This window comes from Amblyraja radiata, chromosome 31 (genome assembly GCF_010909765.2).
Source record: "Amblyraja radiata isolate CabotCenter1 chromosome 31, sAmbRad1.1.pri, whole genome shotgun sequence".
NCBI lineage: Eukaryota > Metazoa > Chordata > Chondrichthyes > Rajiformes > Rajidae > Amblyraja > Amblyraja radiata.
The window spans coordinates 23168520-23178617 of record NC_045986.1 but is presented as its reverse complement, the minus strand read 5'-3'; positions in this window follow the sequence as shown (position 1 = coordinate 23178617).

Below are 10098 nucleotides of genomic sequence, written 5' to 3'. Positions count from 1 at the left end.
CCAGTGGAAACATATCCATAATTCCTATTGATGACCACTCTCTGACCTCAACATATTTCCTTACCTTTGTAGCCTTACGCCCACACCTCAACATGTTCCTCTCAGACTCCCTGATTACTCTGTTCCTCAAATTCATACTTATCCTTCACTCTACTTCTTTTATCCAGGTTTCCAGCTCCAGGAACTCTGTGTTGTTTCAGTTCTGGCCTCTATCAGGCAGAGGGTATATAAGCTTGAAAGTGTGCACCACCAGACTCAAGAACAACTCTTCTCCTCTGTTATCAGGCTCCTGACTGGTCCTTCCATAAGCCAGGGGTACTGTCTGATTCACCTCTATTCCACTGTGGACATTGGACTTTGTCTGTGGAACTGTTACACTATGATGCTAAGAACTATATTCTGCACTCTTCCCTTTTTCTCTATCTATTGTACTTGAGTTGGACTTTATTGTATTTAGGTATAGCGTATCTAATGCGTATAGCATTTGGATAACAAGCACAACAAAGCTTTTCACTGCACCTCGGTACGTGAAAATAATAACCATAAACTTAAACATGTCCTTTGTTCACTTCATTCTGACATTTGTGACATTGGCCTTCAGTCTACCAGATTCTGAACTCTGCAATTTTCTCCCTACTCTGATACTCCTTAAAACCTGTCCCTTTTAGTCATCTCTCTACTTCCTCCTTCTTCGCCTCAGTCAAATTCTGACATTTTTTTAATTCACTGGTGTTTGGGAATATGTGCCTACATGGAACGCATTATATAAACATGTGCTATTGTTAGTAATTCGTGTTTGAAATATATTTTTATAAACATTGTATTAGGATAAAGTTACATGTGACTATGATGTCTCTGTAACTGAAAAACTTGCCGATAACTAAAGTATATTCTAGCAAATGAAATGGAAATGTGATATTGGTGGATAATTGGGTCTGAGTCTCTTGCTTTCTTTTCTCTCTTATGTGGGATGTGGATTATAAGATTTAACAACACAAAAATGGCAAAGAAAGAAAATCAGACCGCTCTTTTTTTTTAAACCGGAAATTATAGATAAATGTTTGTGTTTAGTCTGAGAATAACCCACAAACTATTACTTGACCAGGAAAGTAAATAATCAAGAAAACGTCTCCTGGTAATTATGGTTTTACATGAACATTCTGAAATACTCCCCAGCAAATGGCATTAATTAGCATAGACTAGAAATTCATAGCATCAACATGTAACATGTATTTATTGTGCATATCTACAGCTAGATTTACACATTCATCTTTTTTAACTGTTTGTAAGATAAGCATGCTGCTGTGATTTGAGAAATCTATCGTCCCTAATGCAAATCTCTCCATACTCCAATCATAGACAACATAATTCATTAATAATCAGGCGGGGGCCCAGATGATTCACAAAATCCCTCAGATCCTGTTTTGCAATCCACCTGCACAGATTATAAATACAACGTTGAACGAATCCCCATTCCAATTAAATACTTCCTGAAGAATGGCACCTCACATGAAATACATTTTTCCTGTGGGGATCCCCACTCAAAGTGTAAATAGTGGTGAGCAGACCTTTTGAGGATATTAACTTTATTTCTGTATTCAAAATGCAAAGGGCTGGAGAAACTCAATTGGTCAACCAGCATTTGTGGAGGCAATGGACAGATGGCATTTTGGGTCAGAACCTTTCTTCAGACTGATAGAGTAGCTGGGAGCTGGAAAAGAGAGGTGGGATGGGGCAAAGCCTGGCAAGTGATAGGTGAATACAGGTGAGGGAAGTGATTTGCTACTTTAAAGGTGCACCATGTTCTAAAAATTCTGCAATGTGCCCTATCAAGGTCAGAGGAAAGAAAGGAAATCTTTATTCTGCTACTCCTGATCAAAGGAGATGTTTGCTAGTTCAAGGACAGATGTATAGTTCGTTTCTTTCAGTCAAGTTACCAGTGATTTGTAGAGATCATTTATGCACAATGACATGTCCTTTGTGATTCCTTGAACCTCGTAGCAGATATGGTAGCCGTTAACGCACCTCCAATGTAATCCAATTCACAATTTCTCGGGCAAAAAGAAATGTTTTCCTCCATATTTAGCATTAGATGTCAGATTAATCTGGGACTGATAATTATTTGGTTGTCTTTGAGCACTCTATGCTTGACAGGCTTGAGGCAACTTGCTTTAAGCTTTCTTGTGTTGTTGGTAATCACTGTTTGCCACAATCTCTTGTCACAAAGATTATGCTCTCAGTTGATGTTCTATGTTATTTTAAGATTAGTCTTTAGGCACTTTTTGTATCTTTCAAATGGACTCATACAAGTTTTCAGCCAGCGTCAGCTCCGCATTCTTCCTGGATTGTCTGCTATCAGGAAGAACGAAGTTCATGTTTTGGTTTCTCATGCCTTTGCCATGCTTAGTGCACAGGTTCTAATGTCAGCATAGTTCCCGCAAAGTAACAAGCTACTCCTTGCTTTTTGGTGGTCTGACTCCTTTAGGAAGAATTGTGAACTCAGTTATCTTGAATTTCACAACCACATCCCAATTACATCCTCGTGGATTGCAAATAAACCTCTTGTGAATACCCGGTTTATGTAAATTTTGATGTGATTTAGCTGCTGACTTGCAGAATTATTAGTTCTTTCTGGTGACTGCCACAGCTTTGCTCCAAAAAATAACATCTATGTGACTTACTGTGAAATATATAAACCCAGTTTCATTCACTTAAATAATAATAATAATAATAATAATAATTTGTTTATAGGGACAGTGCATATTAATGAACATTTGCATGTAAATATGCGAGATTGTAGCCAATCAGTAGCTAATTTCCGTCTCTATTTATAATCTACATTATTGTTTCTCTGCAAAGATTTTCACTGCTTCTAATAATTTGACCTACATCATCTTATCTCAACTGTTTATTTGCAAAAAGATGAAACATTTATTTGTTCAGCATCCAATTTCTAAATTGTTAAATGTCATTAATTTAGTTTTGAAATGTTTTCCTTGCCGAGCATTCTACAAATATATTTAAGAAGGAACTGCAGATGCTGGAAAATGGAAGGTAGACAAAAATGCTGGAGAAACTCAGCGGGTGAGGCAACATCTATGGAGCGAAGGAAATAGGCAACGTTTCGGGTCTAAACCCTTCGTTGCCTATTTCCTTCGCTCCATAGATTGTACAAATATACATTTTTTTTTCTTGCAGAATACATTCATTTTCTCTGTAGCCAGTAATATGGGTAGGAGGGATTATTGAAACAACACACAAATGGCACAAAATACCCTCTTGTCAATGTTTAACTCTTAGTAATCCACGATGAAAATGATGATTACTATTTGAGGTTCTTGTAATTGGCCTTAGTGTGGTCAGCCTTTGGTTTGGAGAAACACCCCACCTAGTGGCCAAGCCATCAAGTGACAGCACTCCCAGATCATGCATTTTAATTTGCGTGTCCTTTTTTATCAATTTTTTCTCTGATTGAGCTCAAGTTGTCTCCTTATTAAGAATTAAATTTAATAATCTACACTGCTTAGCCTATAGAAAACTCAATTAATCTGTTAATGTTGTAGAATGTTATCAGTTATATACCTGAGCCTACAATATCAGAGAATATCTCTCCCATATAACTCCCATAGCTATCTATTCTAGACTACACTTCTTCCCATCCTGCTTCCTGTAAAGACTCTATCCCCCTACTCTCAATTCTTCCATCCACGGAAATCTGCACCCAGGATGAGATATTCCATTCCAGGTCATCGGAGATGTCCTCATTATTTAGGAAACGGGGGTTCCCCTCTTCCATTATGGATGAGGCTCTCACTAGGGTCTCCTCGATATCCCGCAGCTCCGCTCTTGCTCCCCCTCCCCCCATTCATAACAAGGACAGAGTTCCCCTTGTCCTCACCTACCTCCCCATCAACCGTTGCATACAGCATATAATCCTCCAACATTTTATATTTATTTTTGGTCTGGTCCCTTCTTCCATGTTCACAGATGCTGCCTGACCTGCTGAGTTACTTCAGCACTTTGTGAGTTTTTTTTGTACGTAGATGTAAATGGGTTTGCAGATGACACCAAGATTGCTGGAGTTGCAATGACCAGCAATGTTGGTGTGGAGAAGGCTATCAAAGTATACAGTGGGATATAGATCAGCTACAGAAATGGGCAGGGAAATAGCAGATGGAGTTTAATTAGAAAACTATGAGATGTTGCACATTGAGAGGTTGAATGTAAGGGGAAAGTGTACAGTTAATGGCATGACCTTTAACAATATTGATGTAGGGTGGGATATTGAGGTCCAAGTCCACAGCTCCTTGAAAGAGATGACACAAGTAGATAGCGTGATAAAGAAAGCATATGTAAGCTTGCCTTCATTGGCTGGGGATAGATACAAAAATTTGGAGTAACTCGGCGAAACAGGCAGCATATCTGGAGAGAAGGAATGGGTGATGTTTTGGGTTGAGACCCTTCTTCAACTATTAGTTGGGGATTGAGTATAAGGGTAGGAATGTGGGAATTCCAGGATGAAGGAACACGGGCAACTGGAACCATGCCTTCGGAAGAATGTTCAGGAGCCTGAGAACTGTGACCACCAACCTCAAGAACAGCTGCTTCCCAGCAGCCCTCCAGCCCTTGAACACTGCACAACACTAACCTCAGCAACTATGATCTTCAATGAACGGTATCATTGTTTGCACTATGGACTTTGGTTTTGTACTATTATTGTTACCTAGTATTACTGTTATTAATTTATTGTACTATTTACTGTACTATTATGAATCTCCCAGACCTAATGGGAACTATCCCAGGTTATTGAGAGAGGCAAGAGAGGAGATTGTGGGAGCTTAGATGAAGATCTTTGCAGCTTCTCTAGCTACAGGTGAGGCCTTGGAGTACCGGAGTGTAGCTAATGTTATTCCTTTATTTAAGAAGGGAAGTAGAGAAAATCTGGGTAATTATAGGTGTATGAGCCTCACCTCAGTGGTAGGGATTTTTGGGGATAGATTTTCCTCCCATTCGTAAGAGAAATGGTTAATTAGGGACAGTCAGCATATCAGGGCACATGATGGGTCATGTTGTATTAACTTGATCGAGTTTTTTCAGGAGGTGATGAAGGTGGCCAATGAAGGCAAGGCAGTGGATGTTGTCCATATGGATTTTAGTAAGGCATTTGATATAGTCCCCCTTGGTAGGTTGATTCAGAAGATTAAGATCCACGGAATTAACAGTGACTTGGTGGTGTGGATTCAGAACTGGCTTACTGATAGAAGGCAGATGATTGTGATAGAAGGATAATATTCAAGCTGGAGGTCTGTGACCAGTGGAGTTCTTAGGGATCTATGCTGGGATATCTTCTGTTTGTGATATATGTATATAAATGACTTGCACGTAAACCTAAATGGGTTGCTTAATGAGATTCTGCCTGACCCGCTGAGATACTCCAGCTTTTTGTGTCTTGTTTTGGCTTAAACCAGCATCTGCAGTTCTTCCTACACACTCAATGGATAGGAGATCAGTTGGGTGATGGGATTTATGGGAAAGGGCTGAGTGGTTGGGAATGAGGTTGATAATGTGGGGATAGGATCAGTGATGATACAGATTTGGGCCACATGTAACACCAGATCTAATAACAACTTGTATTTTAACCACTAGATACCAAGGTGTGACTAATGCCAATCTGAAATGGCTGCAGAAGTATAGCCTGAGGATAACCTTGATGCAGATGACATCAAGATTGCTGGGGTCACGGACTGTGAGGAATGTTGTTAAAGTGTACAGCAGGATATAGATCAAGTACAGAAATGGGCAGAGAACTTGCAGACAAAGTTTAATCCAAGCAAGTGTGAGGTGTTGCCCTTTGGGAAGTCAAATATACAATTAATGCATGACCCTCAACACTATTGATGTACAGAGGAGCCTTTGGTTGCAAGGCCACAACTCTCTGAAACTGGTAACACAACTAGTTAGAATGGTAAAGAAGTCACATTGTATGCTTGCTTTCATTGGTCGAGGCATTGAGTATAAGATTCAGGAAGTCATGATGTCATTTTATAGGACTTTGGTTAGGCTGCATTTGCAGTGTTGCATGCAGCACTGGATGCCCCATTGCTGGAAGGATATGGAGGTATTTGAAAGGGTCCAATGACTGCCGAGCCACTTCATAGCTTTCTTTAGGAAATATCTTACATTTGCTGGTGTTCTTAAGGCATCCTAAAGTGCTTCACAGCCAATGAGATACTTCCAAAGTGACAACCATTTTGCACCCAACAAGGTCATGAGTAATGGGATAAATGACCGGGCAATCTGTTATTTTTAATGATAAAAGGAGAAATATCGCTCAGCCCCTCAGTGAGATCTTTTTGTGTTTTCTTGAGCGGACTGGCCCTTCATGGCTGCTTCAAAAAAAGGGGCGGTTGTGACAGTGCAGGGTGCTGTCGGACTGCATTGAGGTATTAATCTCTAATGTCTATTCAAGTCTCTGGAGTGGGACTGAAACAAAAGTGGATAGTCACTGTTGCTTAGCAGTGAGAATCAGCTTTAAAAATATTTTCAATATTTGCAGTTTAGTTATCCTGCCATTAGATGTGAAAACATAAATTTGCCAGATGCAGATGTCTCAGTAACTCCAGGCATTTTGTAGAAACACACTTCAAAACAAAACCACATGGTACTCTGTTCAACAATCCAGCCAAGGTCTGCTGAGATTCAGTCATTGCCTGGGAACAGCACTGAGTGATTAGTGGGATTGGGATTCAGTTGCACTTTTTTTTGGCATTCTGGGGGCCCAACTGTGTCAGACTGACAGCAGATCTGGGATTCAACAGCTCTGGTTTCAGAGTATTCAAGAGTTAAGTATGCAGACCATCAAGAAGAAATGCATTCCCTTAGTCTTCTTTATTCCTTTGAAGGCTAGCTTCAAAATACAAGTCACACGGAGCGATGCAATGTAGGAAAATCATGCAACAATTAGTAATCTCTAAGCACAATAATCACATCTCAAACCTGATAACAGTTCACATTTAGGTTGTTAAAAGACTTCGCTCCTGCTGAACTGCTCGTATTTTGTACATGGCCCTAAGCCCAGCTTGCCAAACATAAGTTATACGGCACATTATATATTTTTTTCCAGTTATGCCCAGTGAGCTCAGCATCGTTGATGTATGTGTTTTCCACCTGGAATAAAATCAAAGTGATAAGTGCATCTGAAGTGTTACATGTGGCTCATGTAAAAATGCTGAGTGCAGACAAGGAAACATTTCCCAAACTGTAACCATAACAAATTCATTTTTTTTGGAATCGGTGAACTATTCCTCCAGTCCCTGAAAGAGAAGGAGAAATTCTGTTGAACATCTGTTTTTCAGCAGCACTCTTGGAAACAGGGCCAGTCTAGTTGTACAGTTTTTGACTGCCCTCATCCTTCCTATCACCATGACAACTGATCATAACATTGAACCACAAATCATCATGATATAACCTTTCCTTCCTGATCTGTCCTTTTACTTTTTTCCCAATGCAGAATCACATATCAGGACTGTTTCCAACTGGCACCAGCGAAACAGATTCTGTCCCTTGTGATCAACCTACACAGGCAATATTTCAAAAGTATTAGCAATGCTGTTTTTTTTCCTGTTCAAGGTTTTTTAGAAAATTGTGACCAATTTCCCTTCTTTTCTACCCAACTCAAGCTTACTCATATTGATACTGATTCTCCACTTTTAACACTTCAATTATGTTTTTCTGTAATTTCCTTTTATTCTGCTCCTCTCCCACCCCCGTTCAAAGTAACCACTTCAGTCCATACAATGCTATGGAAAGAGTTGTTGATTCATAATCTTGGTGACTCATTGTGCAGATTTTACCAATTCATTAACAATAATTTTACCTCAAAATGTTGTCACCCCTCTGAGGACCAGAAGGTTTGCTAAGATCCATCATGGAAAATTCAATGATGCCTGAGGCACAAGGTGTTGTATCATCCCAAACTGGCCTTGTACACTGAAAGCCTTTGCTTTGTACATTCAGTCATAAGGAACATGCAGAGGAAATTTAGTTGGTGCTGTGACCAACTTTAGTGTTGTGAAGGAAAGAACTGCAGATGGTGGTTTAAATTGAAGATGGACACAAAATGCTGGAGTAACTCAGACGGCCAGGCAGCATCTCTGGAGAAAAGGAATGGGCAACGTTTTGGGTCGAGACCCTTCTTCATGTGAAAGTAAGTTGGGGGATTGTAGGCAGATAAGCTCTGGTTGGTGCGAGTATTGGACGGATCAATGGGTAGGGGTCATCAGATGAAGATGGGTCTCGACCCAAAACGTAATCTATTCCTTTTATCCAGAGATTCTGCCTGACCGGCTGAGATCCGAGGCCCATCCATCCTCATCAGCTTCAGCACTAGGTTTCCATATATATATATTTGGTCAGAAGTGTGAATGATCATTGTTTAATTGCAAAATGTTCAATTCTGTTCGCTGCTTCTCATAAAAAGGTAGGGGCCTCATCCACACTCCTAAGCAATCAATTCCTTTCCTACCATTGTAGCATAAACGCTGTGTGCATCATCCACAATTATTCTCTAAAGCTACTCCAACAGCATGTGTCAAATTCAAGAACTCTACCAGTTGCCAGGGGACACCACCAAAGGTATCTCCTCTCCAAGTCACACGCCCTCCTCATTTGGAAGTATATCACTGCTTCTTCATCTTCACTGGGTACAAATCCCTATTCAATAGCAGTGATGGAATATCTTCACTACAGAGACTTGAACAGTTCATTACGGCAAGAAACCACCTCGGTGGCTTGATGGAGATTGGTGGAAGAGGAAAGTGGAGGTGGATATTGCAGTGCAGGGTTAGAGAGGAACTTGCACTGAGTTGCAAGAGTGACTCATGCTTGACGTGGCAAGTCCAATTTCTGGAATGAAATGAAACAATCTGAAAAGATTCAATTTTGTATTTCATCTCTGAAAAGAATCAATGCACATTCATGTTGGGATGAGAAAAGTGTGATTGAATTTCTGATCATCATTGTTTAATTGGTTCACTCCCATAGTTTGGCATACTTTGACTCATCTTTCAATCCACTTGTTCCAGTATTGATTTCATACTCTGCAAAATGTTAGAGTTTTGATCCGTAAGACTAATTGTTTTCTTTTTACTATTATGGTATTCACAGTACTCAAGGTGATTGGCGTCTGCGGAACAATATTATGAGTTTACCTGAAGACTTTGATCCAGTTCTAAGAAATAAAACTGTTCATATTAATGAAAAAGTCAGACATAAATAGTGACGATGATGTGAAATATCATAGAACCCTGCTTATATACCAATAATTCTGGCAAACCTTGTATCTGAATATTGCAATGCAGTGCTTTTTGTATTGACTCATTTAGTGAGACTCGTTCATGTGCTATTTTGTAGAATTGTGAAAGTTCATAGTGTTTTTGTGAAGCTTTGTGGGCTTTGAATCTTTTCTATTTTTTCTTCCTACACTTCTGAGACACACAAACTTGTTGTTGGGCTGGGGTGCTTTGGGATGAGCAGTCCTCTGGAATATTTACATATACTGTAGTTGGCATTTTTCATGGAGATGAAAGAGAATGAAGATGCTGGAGACTGGAGCAAAAAAAAAACTGCTGGAGGAGCTCAGCAGGTCAAACAACATCAGTGGTTGGGGAGGGGAATTATCAATGTTTCAGGTTAATGATCTACATCAGTCCTGATGCAGGGTCTCGATCTGAAACGTGATAATTCCTGCCCCCCTCAGATGCTGCTTGAGCTGCTGAATTTCTCCAGCAGTTTGTATTTTGTTCTGCATTTTTCATATCTTATTCAATGATGACCTGGGGAGGGAGCGGGTTGTGGGGAGAGGAGGCGGAACATGGGGGGAAGGGGTATGAAGGCATGGGGAGTGAGAACGTGGAAGTGTGGGGAGGGGGGCATGGGGGGAAGGGGAGTGGGGCATGAAGGTGTGAGGAGAGGGGCATGGAGGTGTGGGGAGTGGGGAGAGGGGGCATGTAGGCGTGGGAAGAGGGAGAGTGGTGTGGGGAGAGGGGACATGGGGGTATGAAAGTAGGAGTGTAGTAGGGAGAGGGAGCAGGGTGTGGG